At 37.1% G+C, this 16,733-nt stretch overlaps 1 long non-coding RNA gene across 2 annotated transcripts; it reads left to right on the top strand.

Annotated features, from left to right (window-relative positions):
* Window positions 1-625: 625 nt before the first annotated feature.
* LOC131831640 (uncharacterized) lies at window positions 626-15,710 on the top strand. Of its 2 annotated transcripts, XR_009353742.1 has the most exons (6): window positions 626-759; window positions 838-908; window positions 5,973-6,156; window positions 6,272-6,375; window positions 8,310-8,365; window positions 9,750-15,710. It is a non-coding gene; the product is annotated as an uncharacterized LOC131831640 (long non-coding RNA). The 2 variants fall into 2 exon arrangements; XR_009353740.1 differs by lacking the exon at window positions 8,310-8,365.
* The last annotated feature ends 1,023 nt before the right edge of the window (window positions 15,711-16,733 follow it).

Consider the following 16,733-nt stretch of genomic DNA (forward strand, 5'->3'; position numbering starts at 1 on the left):
AAATTTTAGTGGTCTTTCCAAATATCATCACTGGGAATATGAGGGAAATCATTTTCATTAAAGAAAATTTTAATGCTTCTCAAAAATGTCTTTTTCTGCAAAAGCTTGAAATGGTTCTTTGTGACAGAAAGCACCTCCTCCCTGAACTGAGCCTCAGATGGGTACAGGACTAGCAGGATTTACCTGTCCCTCTCTACAGCCTCCAAAAAGAGATGACAGAAAGCTAGAACTGGACTTACATTCACAAAAAGAAATGCTACATATGGAAAGAGACTGAGCCGACATGCGATCCCCCTCACTGGCTATGTAAGTACGGAGACAAGGCCCAGAAATGCTGCATGACTCCTTTAAAGTTGGTGACAAGTTTGCACATCTCGAGCTGGAACCATTTCCCAGACCCTTATCGGTTCCTATTGTTCTTCATAGCTGGAACAGAACTTCTGTTTTAAAATTGCGTTTTTGCTGTTAAACATTACGATGGGTTTGACCTTAATCTCCTCTTAACTTAATGACTTCATCTTTCACATGCTTTCTTGTGGGTAGAATTACACACAATTACTGGTAGTACACCAGAAGTTGCAGAGCTATTGTTAACTTGAAATGATGAGTAAGAGCAGAATGACCTTTGCTGATCAAATATAGAAGCAGAAGAGGTCCCCCAGGTTGCGGAGAGTGAGAAATCGCTCGGTGTTCTCAGGCACATCTACGTGCCTGCAGGCCTGCCGCTGCCTATGAACCTCACGAGCTCTGGAAGTCACTGTGAGTTCATGTCAATGGCTAACTGATGCAGCCTTTGGTCTGAGTTTTCGTTTTGTCATTTCCATGTTTTTCTTCCAGGACCTGGGTGAGACTAGAATGTCTTGTCTCGGCAGAAACTCCGTCACAGGAAGCCTGTTACTAGTCCAAAGGTATGCTGAGAATGTTGAGTGTGCTGAAAAGTACTCTCAAAGGCCAATTACTATAGTTGAAGATTCCTTCTTGTATGCATCATTCTTATTTTTGCTTTGTGGTCATATATGGGGCTCATACCCTAGAACAAATTCTCATGGAGGCATGTAACTTATCATAAAGTAAGTAAACCAGGAGAGTGTGAACAGAACAGAATACCTATGATGCCACAAACGGGAAAAAACAAAAACGAAAACAACCTTGCCCATAGGTCTCCCAGTATTTATGTGGCCGGCAGCAAGTCTTCAAACCGAGGGTGACCATCAGGGGAATGAGCATGTAGCATGACACAGTGGGAATCTTTGACAATCATCTCCTGATTTGATTAGTGTTGAGCATTCAGTAATTAAATTCAGAAGACAGATTTACTTTGAAAATTAAAGTTCTGTAGTGTGTGTGTGTGTGACTGTGTGTGTGATGCTGGGGGTAAGGTACATGTGGTGCGCATACTAAAAAATCACCAGCACTTCACCGTATGGCCTCAAAACTCGGTTATTTTGAAAAGCTGGAAAAAAAATCCTGGAACCCTCAGATAGCCAAATGATCTTCTTACATTGCATCTGATAAATCACTCAGAGCTATTGTGGGCATAACTATAGGAAAGTAACTGGCGCTCCTCCTGCCTTCCCTTGCCAACACACAAATACCCACAGAAACTCAATGTGATCATAGGATGAAAACCAACACATTTTCTCTAAGATTATCTGTATTACTTATATGGCTAAAACTTATTTATTTATGTTTTAGTAAATATTCTTAGTTATTTTTAGTGATCGGCGGGCTCATTCTGTTCCCTACAAGAATTCTCTCTTCAGAGCTCTGCCATCTCCAGTGGATTCCTCATACATTGGGATAGAGCAGTAACATTTTTTCCCCCAAAGTCAGTAAATTTGGACTCCACTGCAGAGGGATCAATTATCCAAGTGACAAGACTTTTCATAAGGCGATCTCCCCTCACAGAGTTATTGCTAAAGACAGACTTATAGAGAGGTTTTGAGTACAAGTTATTAACATGTTTATTTCTGTCTTTGAAAATCAGAATTTTAAAGCTATAAGGATCCTAGTGAACACATTTGGCTTATTATTAAGGACCAAGGTGATAAATAGAAAAGCCTACTCGGAGTACAGATTCTTTTTAAGTTTCGTTACCGAACACCTCAACAGCATTGCTGATAAATTACATCTGACTGTATTTAATATTAATGAAGGTATATAATTTCTGCAAGAATTAGAATATGTTGTAGCCACTCCACTGGGCTGCTATGTTTAAGACTATGCTCTTTCAGTTAAAAATAGTCTTGCTTAAGGGTTTTCAGAATTCTCAAGCATTTCAATAATCTTGAAGAAAATCAATATTAAAATGAACTATAAAATATTTATCTTTTTTTTACTCATTTGAGTATTTACTGCTTACTTACTTTGGGCTAATTACTCTTTTAGGCAATGGAGATCAAATATAGATTTGAAAAAAGATATGGTCTCTGCCCTCAAGAAGTTCACAGTCTAATAAAATCCGGAGACCACAAGGGCTAAGGAATTAGCTTGCCAGACTGCTTCTAGGTTTATGTTACTGGGAATGCGTTTTGACTGTGCCAAGGCTTAATTAGAAGAAGTAGCTTAAAAGATGAGTAATGAGTACTGAATAGAACACATTTATTTATCATTTTTAACAAGACCTAACCCTAGAAATATTTTCTTCCGTCTTTGGACTAAAGTTGGTCAGAAGTAACCAAAAGCCAGACAACAGAAATCTTTTTCCTTGTGGCTGTCAGAAAGAAATATGTACACTGCTTGGGACACAATTATGAGAGGATATAATTCCAGTACTAAAATTCTTCCCAGATAAGCAAAACTACACACCTCTTAAAGGTCTTTGACATGAGAACAACCTTAAGTCTCAAAAGCCTGATATTTTATTTATTTTTTGAAAGCTATTGTATCCGTCCCAAACAGCCTCAAAAGTAGGGGGAGCAAGGACTTAAGTAGGACAATTACTAAGGCAGAGAGATGTGTGAATACCATTCACAACATAGTCTTGCTGTGAGGCCCCCTGGTGCACTGTAGCCTCTAGAACCATAGCACATGTCTTTCTTCCCTCCCCCATACCCTGCCCTTGTCATCTCTTACTTGTGGCTTTTCAGTCATTCTTAATGCAGTTGTTTAGGTAAAACGAGCTACTCTGAAGCTGTCTATATTAGCGTTTACAGCTCTTCCTGATCAGAAAGGGGCCAAGGGCATGGATATGTATTGGATATGCGTTTGGGTAGATATTGATGATCTTAAAGTAAGCAATGGACTTCTGAGGGAAAATTGAGCATGTACATATGATGAAATCTTGGTGAGAAGCAAATAAACACCAAGACTCCATTAAGCTTCTAGTGCTTTTTAAAATGAAGAGGGTAGGGTGGCTCAGTGGGTTGAGCCTATGCCTTCGGCTCAGGTCATAATCTCAGGGTCCTGGGACTGAGGCCCACACTGGGCTCTCTGCTCATCAGGGAGTCTGCTTCCCCTTCTCTTTCTGCCATCCTCTCTGTCTACTTGTGATCTCTCTTTCTCTGTCAAATACATAAGTAAAATATATATTTTTTTTAAATGAAGAGGATGACAGTGGTGGTAATGGTGGTAGCTAAGACAACAGGAAAGAGGAAGGATCAGACAATGTTTAAAAAAGAAAAAAAGAAGTGCTATGGAGAATACATGTTTTTTCAAGGAGAACCAATTTTCAGTTTAGATCGCAATAAAAAAAAAAAAAATTCTCGTCCCTCCTAAAGACTGTGGAATAATCCTAAACACCGGCATCTCATACTGTACCTAATGCAGAAACCCTATTCTTAGATAGTTGGGAAGTTTATAACCTGGGATCTCCAAATATTGAACTTCAGGAAATACAGAATCTTTTGAAATGATAACCGAAATATTGTGTGTGTGTAAATGTGCATTTTCTATTGAAAAAGTTTACAGAATTAATTAACTTCTCATAGGATCCTCTGACTCCAAAGTGTTTAAAACCACTGTTGCTGATAAAACACTGTTAACAGAGAACACAGACATAAAACAAAAGATTTAGTATAGATCAGGGGTGTTACAATATCCCAACCAGATCAGAACAGAATTTCAACAGAAATGTTTACATAAAAAGAAATTGCCTAGAAGCTGCCCTTTGAACAATGCATACACAACACCCTAGAGCTCATATGGAAGAGCTTCAAAGCAGGAAGTAGTTACATATGAGTCATAGGCATGAGACTTGGGCTTTTTGGGACCTAGGAAGTTAAATAAAAGATGATCAGATCAAGTCTTTTACCCACATTGTGTTCTTCGGTTTTAAGTTACCATTTACTGAGCACCTCGTATATGGCAGTTACTGAACTAGACATTAAATGTATGTAAATTTAACACACGTCATTTTCATATGTAAAAACATATTCAGTAAGTTTCTTCTTGCTATCTGAGTGTTTTCTATGGATCTCTGATATGTGTTCCTAGGGCTCTGGCCATAAGATACAGTAATGCTATTTTGTCTGCTCAAGCTGCTGTAATAAAATCCTGTAGATTGGGGTGCCCTACAAGTCAGGAACAACAAGTAAACAGTCAATGGCACCCACTTCCCCCAAACCAAAGCATAGAACAGGATCATTTATATAAAGCAGACTATGAAATAGTGAAACCAGCTGTTCTAGTATTAGCCAATCACTCACCTCAAGCCTGTGAGATTATCTCCAGAGAGATAGAGGCAAGTGATGTCAGTGGGCTTTACTATGGAGAGAGTTGCTGACCTCTGGTGGATTTGCCCTGCCTCACCACCACAACTCCTTGTAGAAGAGGGTGGTAGGATGCTTCACTCTCACATGTGCCGTGTACAGAGAGAAGTTTCAAGACTCCTCTTTAGAGGTTTTGGGATGCATTCCTTAAGGCCAGGGAGATGTAGGGTGAGGATGTTTTTACCAGGACAAATTTAACATAAGAGGCTGTCTGGAGCTGGAAGACCAAGATGTTGTATGAAGAGCAGACTATAATTCCATCCACGGCAGAGTGAAAATGATCTTTTGGACCAACTATGGACTTCATGGAAGAGACATAGCCTGGAATTGTTTGGCAGTGACCCTGCCCAAGAGGACGGTCTAAAGGTATGATGGATGCTGTAAAGGGAAGGAACAGCAGAAGTTCCAGTGCTGTGTGGAGAGCCATTAATGCCCTGATAGAGGAAACAAATGACCTACTGCTCTAAAACTACAGTCTAAAGTCCCCAGTGTGAAATCAATAAAGCCTGCTTTATTGGACTTCTGTTATTGGACTTCTTATTGGACTTCTTTATTGGACTTCTTATTTGGACTTCTGTTTTGTCTATAGAGTATCAACACCATATCACAACTGTACCAATCAGGTAAGATAATTTTCCGGTTGTCTCTTCTGTCTCTCTTCTATACTCCACCAAAGCAGCATTATGTAAGTGGAGAAGTAGAACAAGAAAAAAAAAAAAAAAGAAGAAGAAGAAGAGGCACCCATGCTCTCTCTTCTGTAGATTTCCTGATGCATGTTTGAGTTGGTGGAATGGAGAAAAGTTTTGGGCAGAAATTGAAATTTTGCTATTATTGTGAATATTTCTGGATTGGAATTTTTAAAAAAGATTTTATTTATTTATTTTGAAAGAGAGAGAGAGAGCATGAGAGCAGGAGGAGGGGTAGAGAGAAAGGAGAGAGAGAATCTCAAGCAGACTCCATGCACAATGCAGAGCCCAACATGGGGCTCAATCTCACGACCCTGAGATCATGACCCGAGCCAAAACCAAGAGGTGGCCCCTTAACTAAGCCACCCAGGTGCCCTGGATTGGACTTTTATATTATATAAAAGTTATCTAATATAAATATTAATTATTAAATTTTAATTAAATATTAATAAAGTTATATAATATAAAAGTATATTTTATATTAAAGTAATGTGACTATACATCCTAATTTGCATAGGACAGCCTAATTTTTACCTTATGCCTTTGTGATAATAACCATCATTTTCTCTCTCAACAGTGACATAGTTTGAATGATAACCTATATAGTTTTCCAATCCAAGAGTGACCCCAAAATATATGATACTAGGTTGGAAATTTCGTCTACAGATGGGAAGAACAAGTGAATCTGTCAAGCACAAAGAGGAGAAGGAGTTGTTTTTTTGTACTATGAAAACTAACAAGAAATTGGAAACAAAGAAGAAGTATGTTCCTGTACATTGTATGAAAATACTTCTAGTAAATGATGTAATTATATTTCTGGGTTGTAAATGCACCATAATCCAGAGACTGTCTTTACGGTTTTGATCTTATCTCCAGGTAATATTTTCTTATCCTATTGTTACAAAGAGATATCAAGATTTATATGGAACCTACGTGACGATTACAACCAAGATTCTGGTGACCAAAATGGATGAAGTCATGTAAGCAGATTGTGTTACACAATTTTTATCTAAAAGAGTTATTTCTTTTTTTTTTTTTTAAGATTTATTTATTTGACAGAGAGAAATCAAAAGTAGACAGAGAGGCAGCCAGAGAGAGAGCGAGGGAAGCAAGCTCCTTGCTGAGCAGAGAGCCCGATGCGGGACTCGATCCCAGGACCCTGAGATCATGACCTGAGCCGAAGGCAGCGGCTTAATCCACTGAGCCACCCAGGCGCCCTAAAAGAGTTATTTCTATCGTGGTGTATTTCTCATTACATAAGAGACAAGAAAACCAGAGAAAACTCTACAAAATAAATTCTTGCCCAAACAAATTATGCTTAGAAAATATTTCTGTTGTTTCGACTAAAATTCCTTGTTTTGGATATATGGCTGTTTTGCTAAAAGAAAAAAAATTACATTCAATTGACCAGTTTTAAAATTAAAATATTCATATGAAAACTTAATGGGAAATATGTAAATACTTGAATTGTCTATTATTTATGAAAGCAAAATTTATCATAGAAACCATTCTCATCCATCAAAATAGCCTAAGGAAACAGGTGTAGAATAGATTATATTCCATTTAAAACATTGCTTTGCTTTATTGTTTTTAAATAGGCATATGTGAAACTGCACCCACTGGGAAAAAAATGAAATCAGAATGAATCACACACCCAAAGGTCATTGATCTAAAAATATAGGTCCTGTGAAATGGATAAACATATTCTACTTAGTGAAAGTCATCAAGTGAGAGAATTTTAGAATCCTTTCAAACCTTCTGGGCTTGCAAGGTTCTTAATTAATTTATCAATAAAGAAAAGGCAGCCACTGTCCTCCTGAGGGGTGCAGAGCAGATAAAAATGATCCTGCTGAGGAAGGATAGAGATCAAGGGGCTTAACCTCTCCCCAGGAAAAGGAGAGAAGCATCTGTGCAAACAGGCAAAAAAAAAGCCAAGCCTTAACACTTGGCTTCCTACAGTGGAAGTAGATGGAGTAGAGCCTCACAAAATCCCGTTTGTGATGACGGTTGCGCTCCATTCCTGGCACAGAACAGAATAGAACCAAGCGATGAAAACAGAACCAGCATTTGTTGTCATCCAGATAGTAAACATAGTTCCTAAAAGGAATGAGAAATTGTCAGGCATTTTTCATGTAGCTATTTCTACAATTATGGAGAGGAAGAATGCTGTTAAGGGAAACAGGAGTCTACCTGTAGGGAGGGAGTTAACAGGAATGTAGAAGTTTCTAATTTTTTTTTTAACTTTAAAAAATAGTTTTAATTGAGCCACCAACCAACGGACAATTTTCTTTGATAGAAGGCTATTAGATGTCATATATTTCAGAGTTTTAGATAGCTTGACATAAAAACTGTTGTCCTACGTGTTGAAAGCTAATGGGATAGACCTCTCTTTTGTAGTAGTGCTTTTGTGTGAGAACGCTATTGATGATGCTGCTTTTTGTGAATAGATACACTTATGGGCAGCAGTGTAACCAACGGCGGGGGCAGTGAGGTCCGTTCACTCTGGGGTAGAGTCTATTTAGGGACATGTAATTAAAAACAATGAAATCAATAAAAGTCAAAGTGACATTTATCCCTATGAGCTGGCAATTATGAACCTTATCAGTAACGTTCATCTTCTTCCGTGCCAGAAAGAACCCCTCCCTCCATTGACTTCCCCACACCACAGTACGTGTATGTGGGTGTATATACACAAAAACCTGCCCACACACTCACATACAACCTCCACATACATGGAGATCTTCCTCTATTGAGAAGTTTATTCCCTTGTAAATTGGTAAGAAAGACTTCTGAATTTCAAGTATAACCTGGACTAGGACTCAGTGCTAGTTTGCCACAAAATTATGATTATTATGTCATTGGATAAAATTTTGAAAAGATAACTTTTTTCCAATAATACTTCATTTTTTCATAGTCTCTCCATAGAGTTGATCTCTTAACCCCTGAGTGAGGCAAATCTCCGGTTAATAGGTGAGAAAATCAAAAGTTACGGCTGCTAGTTTTCCCACTATCATACAGTTTGTAAACTAGTTAGGAAAGTAGAAATGTAAATATGTAAATCAAGTTCTCTGAATCTAATACTTTATTATAATTACAATAAAATTTTATTTGAGTAAATTTTCACACAGTAAATTATCTTTAATTAAAATATGATCTCAATATAGATTGGTGTTTAAAATATATTAAATTAAATTTATTATATATAATATATAACATATTATGTATTATATAAATTAAATTTATTAAAATTTACCTAAATTTTTTTCTTATGTAAAACCAAGGAAAATCTATTTTAAAATCAATTTTAGTTAAATTCTAAGCAAAGTTTTCTTTGCACAACATGTGGGGTCTATCAAATTTCAGATGCCCCAAAATAATTTGTGATTTATCTTATTTATGCAAATGTGAATATAAGATACTCATAATCAAGTGTATACATACCTGCAAGTGTGGTTTTGTGTGGGTATGTTTTCAGCTTCCTATGACATGCTTAATTAAACAAGAGCACAAGGGCCTGAGTTGTTAATTTTTATAAAACTGGTAATGAGAAGAGTTCAAGAAACACATTTTCACAGACATGGCCAGAAGTTAATTTCTGGAATGTCTAATTGACAAATGCGAAAATCTAGAATTCTTAGTAATATCAAATTTGTCTTTAATATTGAATTAGTTTAGGCTAAAAAATGAGCCTGATTTAATTAGTTTTAGAATAAGCAGAGGGATAATATTGAATGTATTAAAAGAAACATTATCTTACATAATTATTACAATGAATAGACTCTGTCAGGGTATACAGTCCCTAGGGAAATGGACAAGAAAGACTAAGTCTATGTATCACTTTGTTCAGCGCTCTGTACAGAGAGCTGTGGAAACACACTCAGAGGTTATATATATCCAACCAGGTGTCCTGGAAAGCAATCTAAATTGGAAATAAAGATGGGAATTTAGCTGAGGGAAAGAAGGAGGAGTAGAGAAACTGGTGATGAGCCAGAGGGAAACGTCATCACAGATGCCATGAAGGTCTATTTGAGCATGAGTTTGAGGAAAGTAAGTTGGTTATGGCAGAAGCATAGATTGATGGACTGATGTGGAAGTTAGTCCAGGTGACATAAAAATTAGAGAGACTTAGTATGGCAAGAGAAGGATTTTTAATTTATTTTGAATCCATGGGGAAATAAAGCAAAGACTGATAGTTCTCAACTAAAATCTCTTTTTTTCCCCTGGGTTATAGCTTTACTATATTTTAGTCTCCCTCAGAACAGGGTGTAGCCAATGTGATTGAGCTCCAGTGAGTGAAAAGTAAGCAGTGATAGGTACTTCTCCTATAGATGTCCCATTCTCTTTTCTCTTTCAGGCCCCTCAGGATGGTGAGATTCTGGATAATCTTGGATGCCACATGTTGAAGATACCAAATGCTCTATCAGTCTAGAGGTTAACACTTGATCTAAACTATTACATTACCAATGTTTAGGTTATTATAACTGGCCTAGTTGTTAACGTAGTTTGGATGACCCTAGCTAAATGGGAATGTAAAATATTTTAATCTGGGTTGTATCGTAATCATGTTTATATTTTAACTATCTTTGGCAGCAATGATAAGGATGGGCGGGAATCACTTAGAAGGCTATTGTAATAATCAGATTTGATAAGGACCTGGACTAAGGAAGATGGAGGATTATAACTGGTAAGGGAAGTTAGTTTCTTTCTTTCCTTCTCTCTGATTTTATTTATTAGCGAGAGAGCAAGTGAGAGAGAAGGAAAGAGAACATGAGCAGGGGGAGGGGTAAAGAGAGAAGCAGACTCCCTATTAAGCAGGGAGCCTGATGTGGGGCTTGATTCCAGGACACTGGGATCATGACCTGAGCTGAAGGCAGACACTTAACCGACTGAGCCGCCCAGGCACCCTGGGAAGTGTCTTCTTTTTCCCTCCCTCTCTCCTTCCTTCCTTTCCCCTCTCTCTCCCTACTTTTCTTTCTTCTTTCTCTTCCTTTGAAATCTGGGAGATAGGGTGAGGTATATATGTCAAATAAATAGGCAATGGTAGTTAAGATAAATAGGAAATTGACCCAGGACCTTTAGAAGGTAGATCTGTAAGAACTGGATGACACAAAGAGCTCTAGAAAGACTATAAGTGTATGGCTTGGGTAAGTGGTTAGATGTTGTGTGGAGCATTTAGAGAAGGAACATGATTAAGTGGAACAGTAAATAAGTTCAAAATGAAGCATGTTGACTTTGATTTGGCTCTGAACCACTGAAGAACTGAGGAAGACACATCTATAAGATAAGCTGATTTAGAATTCAGGCAAAAGGTCTGGGCTTTTGACAACTTTGCACTGTCATTTTTGTGTAAAACAATAAAAACTGGGTGAAGGGATGTCACAGGCCCTCCAGCTAGTGATGGGAAATATGATTTGCAGGTGGACAGATGAGAAAGAGAGCATCAGAGAGTGAGAAGGAACAGGTAGAGAAATAGAGGGAAGAATCACCAAAGATGAAGAAAGAATTTTAAAGCTCAAAATTTTTTTCACACACATGAAAATAAGATAAGGACTGAAAATAATTCATTAGGTACTACATCAAGGTGTCATTGCCGACTTTACACAAAGCAGTTGGAAAGATGTGGTGACCAAAGCCCAATGGCAGTGAACTGAGCACTGGACAGATGGAAAAGGGGCCATGAGCACAGACAACTGTTCCAACAGCTTCTAGGATCATGACTACATGGGAATGTTGAGTCAAGAGAGAGATTAAATTTTTTGTTGTGATTTGAGACCCCTTTGTCATCATTACACTATGAAAGATAAGACCAATTCTAAAGCTATGGAGGGAGAGATGATATATGGTGAACTGAAGTCCTAAAGACATGGAAGCAGAGGGTTAGATATATTTAATTTGAGAGGAAGTGATGCCCCTTCCTCTACTGAGAGGAAAGAAAGTCAAAAGAACTGAAATTTATGTGGACTATGTAGCAAGACATTCAAGGAAGACCTCCTAGAGGAAAGGTTCTCTTTTTGTGATAGAGAAATGAATGAAGTGAAAATGAAATGATGGTAGGAAATAAAACTATAAGTGACAGAGAAGACGACAAGGTATAGATATGGACGCTGAAGTCAAAGTTTGGAGAAGGCTGCTGAAGGCAATAGAAAATCACACTGACCAAGACATGAAGGGTTGCTGGGTTGCACCAAAATCCCAGATGGTGTTGGAGCCCATGACTGCAGGGACAGCCATCTCTACTCTCATGTGATTTTCTCCAGCCTTGCAGCATAGTTGGAATATACCAGTAGAACGCTCAGATGATAGGCTCAATTCAGATTTGAGGCTTGCCGAGTTTTTAAAGCCTGCAGTAAACAAGGCAGCAAAAAGAAGAAGCAATGGTGAGGGGGATCCTAGCAAAAATGTCTTGGATGGATATGGTTCTTAATTTTAGCCAAAAAAAACAAAAAAACAAAAAAAATTGCTTTAGATTGTGTTACACATAGTGTGGAAATAATGTGTTGGCACACAGTGTGAAAATTCAGTACCAGAGAGATAAAAATAAAAGCATGCTTCAATGACTGATTTTTAGTCCTCAAAACTTTATTTAAAATATAAAGGAATTGCCAAAAAGAGATGGAGGGGTCTGGATTACCAGCATAATTTAGTGCACTCTCTTAGCTGGGCATACAGTAAACTATATGTAAAGGCCTAGTAAACAGGCCCTAAACTAACATTTATCTGCCTAACAGCTCTTCCAAAAGATGACGGCTAATTCCATCCTGATGTGCTGGTCTGCCTTCCTATGAAAACAGCCTAAGTTCTTGAACTTGAAATGGTGATAACATATTTTCACTTTTCACATGTCATGGGTTTTATTTAGCTCCATTTTGCTCTCAGGAGAGGACAAAATACCAGAGGGAATACATATCTGCTTGAAAAATTTTCTCTTGGCTTTCTTAGTTAACCTACTGCTCAAATACAAAATCACTCCATGTGATTTAAAACCTTCAGAATGCAAAACTTCATAATCAAAAAGAGATTCGTGCTAAATTTAAACTGGGAATATACTAAATAGTCAAAGAGAGGTTCTGTTTTGTTCTCTTAATAATAATAGAGAGTGACATGTCTTTGCCACTAGCTACCTTTTCTGTGTTGCTTCTGATGCCAATAGCCACAGGGTTGTGTGTTGATTCTAACAGATGGTGACACATATTGTTAATTATGTTGACATGGATTCTCCTGACCCTACTTTGTAAGGGATGGGATAGGAATGTTTCTTGTAGTTCAAGCTACATGCAGAAGTAAATGTTACTTATGTTCTTACTGAGTTAAGTGAGGGTCTACTTACATTTGTGTTGTAGCTGCTTAATATTTTGTGTGTTTCTAAATGTATTAGTGGATGTACATATGTATATATGTAAATAGGTGTGTAGGCTTTGGAGCTAAAAACCTAACATTAACAAATTACTTAAATTGATAAAAATAATTGAACAGTTAGTAAGCTTTTCTGTGTCAGTTGCAGTATAAAGCAAGCTATGTATGATAGATGATAGTTCTTAAAATAATTCCAACATTTCAACTTTAATGATGTGGAAGCTAAGACTAAGAAGTATGGCACCTCTCACATTCATAGAATGTTAGGTATATTAAGGCCCAGGTGACCCTATAGTTCAGTTACAACCAAACATTCTTCTTTACTTGTTCTCAAAAGAACTTATAAGATTGATTGCAGTTAATTAAGCAAAGAAAATGCATCCTATTTCCCAAGCCGGATATATTTGAATGTCATAATCTATGGTATCAAATAGAGAAGCTTTATTAACATGTGTCTACACCAAATTATACCATCAATCTTTCTTTGGGAAAAATAGCTATAAATGTAAACAATAATTTAAAGCTATGCTCTTTCTCATTTTGTAAAAGCGTACTTGATATTTACTTATGTGTGTCACCTATGTTTGCCTTTTGTTTCTGAAACACATGGTCAAAGATTGGGAAACTGCACATGAGAGTCTGAAGTCAACAACAGTTGACTATTACTTTGTCAATGCCACGGTATGGGAATTCTGTAGGGTAGAGTCCTAATATCTTCAAGAGAAAATTACTTTCTGAAAGGGAGACTCAAGAAATAACAATTAAGGGACTCCTGGGTGGCTCAGTTCGTTGGACGACTGCCTTCGGCTCATGTCATGATCCCGGAGTCCTGGGATTGAGTCCTGCATCAGGTGCCCAGCTCCATGGGGAGTCTGCTTCTCCCTCTGACCTTCTCCTCGCTCATGCTCTTTCTCACTGTCTCTCTCTCAAATAAATAAATAAGATTTTAAAAAAAGAGAAATAACAATTAATATATGTAGTTTATCAGTTTAAAAATATTTCACAATAAACTATGATGTATATCTATACTGCTGGTTAAGATTTGCAAATATAGAAAAAATAAGATGATATATGGTCCATATATACTTTTGATGGGAATGCATGGGAGTATCACTGTCAGCAACAATGTTCCACAAACAGGTAGAGAAGCATTTTCTTATATGTTAATTTTGTTGTTGAATTTAATATTCTCAAAACTCCAGGTACAAGATATTATTTCTTCCATCTTAGGTGAAGAAATTGGTATCTAAATAGATTTTACTCAAGATCACATAGCGATAGCAGAATTTGACACTAAAGTTTATGCTCATGGCTCTATATCCATGCCACCTTCTTTGGATTATGTAAAAGGAGCATTGGTTAATAAGCATTTTTAATTGTTGTCTTTAGTGCTGTCCATTAAAAGTATTCTAGTTTGCAGTTATATTCTTGTCACATTAAGAGTGAATATATAACATCATGTGTTAACTATACATCAATAAAAAAAAAAAGTTTGCATAGATTCTGATGAGCTTGATGGTATTGCTCTTTAGGTCATCCCAGGTCCCTATTCACAAAACAACTTTTAGATGGTAATTTCATATTCAATCTATACTTTCTTTACTAGATGAGGAATGCATGAACCATCTGCCTGAGTAAGAGTTGGGATTGGCTTTACGTAACAGTGTTTTACAATTTGGGTAATGTGCCCCTTTATTTTTGTCTGATCACCTCTATGTCTGATGGCAGTATATTCTTTGATTGTAAAGCTAAGAGCCTTCTTCTGAACTATCATGGCCACTAAGAGACCATATTCCTCTGTGAAAGCTGACCTCCATTGGTCCTTCCACATTTAACTTCTTTCTCAACTCAATAGTTTATACAAATAATTATTGAATATGGTCATTCATTTTTGTTAGTCAAAAATTAAAGGTATGTAAGGGAGAAAGAGTATGAAGAGTTATGCTTGATCAGAAAAGCAAAAATCAAACTATGCAAGTCCTGGGTCTCTTCAGAGTCAATTATTTTAATCATCAGCTCTTCCAAACTGGAATTTTGCACAACACCCTGAGAAGTTCTTTCAGTGATAACATATGTAAATGTGTTATTATAGGAAGTAAGCCTCCTTTAGAAAGGGTAATTTAAGTTCTTATTGAAAATTGACAAATTCCATTGGAATATTGAACACTAATATAAAACAGAGAAGCATAGGGAAAGGAAGGAGAAAAATAAAACAAGATGAAACCAGAGAGGGAGACAAATCACAAGAGACTCTTAGTTATAGGAAGCAAATTGAGGGTTGTTGGAAAGGAAGAGGTGAGGGGTAACTGGGTGACAGGCATTAAGGAGGGTATGTGATATAATGAGCACTGAGTGTTATGTACAACTGATAAATCACTGAACTCTACCTCTGAAACTAATAATATACTATATGTTAATTAATTGAATTTAAATTAAAAAAAAACACTTTTGTTATCAAAATGCCAGTTCCTCTGGTAGACAAAAATATTCCCCAGTGAAAATAAAGCTCAGAATGACATTGAAGAGAATTTTTCTTAAATGAGGCCAATGATGTGTAGCATTGGCTTACTTTTCATTCTCCAATTATAAATAAATTGTGATAATTTACATGTATTTTTTCCTGATACTGAAAAGAAAAATAATTGAGTTGAATATGCTTGTCCATTTTAATTTCAAATGATATAATAGAGGGCAAATTAGATTAAGATTAAAATTAGATTATCCCTAAAATGTACTGTCAGATTGTTTTTGCGGTGATCCTCCTTATTCCCTCTATTCCCTTAAAACCAAACTAAACTACTGGGCAGGAGTAGCAGTGACATACAGTGGTAAAGAGCCCACAATTCTTGTTGTTGTCTTGGTCAGGTTGCTTTCAACATCTTTATGCCTTAGTTTCCTTATATGTCAGTAGGAATAATACTAGAGATGTGTGATTTTTATATAAATAAATCTTGTGGACTCTTTGTCTGTGTCTGCACAAAGCTCATGTGTTGAAATTGTATCCCTCATTGTTGTGGTATAGGTGAGAGGGGTTTGGGAAGTGAATGGGATTAGCTAAGGTCATGAGACTGCCCAGAATTGGACCATGCCGGCTCTATAACTTAAAAAAAAAAAAAAAAATGGGTTGTTTATAATCCACAAAGTATATGGTAGTTTGTTAAAGCAGCCCCAACTGATGAAGACAAGTACTTATAATATGTTTAGAACAGTGCTTGACGTACAAAAAGTATGCCACTAAATATGAGATATATGGTTTGGTGGCTTTACTTCACTGGGAACAGTACAGCATTTCTCTCTGGTCTTAGTTGGTCTATTAACATTACTTTCCTGGAGGAGTGCTGGGTGGTTCAGTTGTTTAAACATCCAACTCTTGATTTTTGGCTCAGGTCATGATCTCAAGGTCATGAGATCATGGTTGGGCTCTGTGTTGGGACATGGAGGCTGCTTGGTATTCTCTCTCCTTTTCCCTCTGCCCCTACCCCCCTATTCCCATGCTCTCTCTTTCTAAAAACAAAAACAAGAACACAACACTTTTCTGTAATTAATCAACATAATAAATATGAAATTTGACTGTGACTGAATTCTGATTGTGTTACCAACTATGCCTGCAATACTCTCCTCCATCCTCAGTCCTCCCCTGTCAGCCTCCATTTCCAAATGACTATTATATTACTCTTCAAATATATCTCTCTTGGTGGTTTTCATTATGGCTTATTTAAAAGCTGTGTTAGTTTCCTGCGGCTGCTTCTTGTGACAAGTTACTACAAACTTGGTGACTTAAAACAACAGAAATATTATCTTCTCACAGTTCTGGTCAGAAGGGTGAAATCAGGGTAAGGACAGTTATGCTCCTTCCAGAGGCCAAGGGCGGAACCTGCCCCATTATTCTTCCAGCTTCTGGTGGGTCCCGGCATTGTTTGGCTTGTGACAGCATCATCTTAATCTTCCAAGCTGCCATCTTTGTTTTTTTTGTTGTTGTTTGTTT

This window comes from Mustela lutreola, chromosome 1 (genome assembly GCF_030435805.1).
Source record: "Mustela lutreola isolate mMusLut2 chromosome 1, mMusLut2.pri, whole genome shotgun sequence".
Classification (NCBI taxonomy): domain Eukaryota; kingdom Metazoa; phylum Chordata; class Mammalia; order Carnivora; family Mustelidae; genus Mustela; species Mustela lutreola.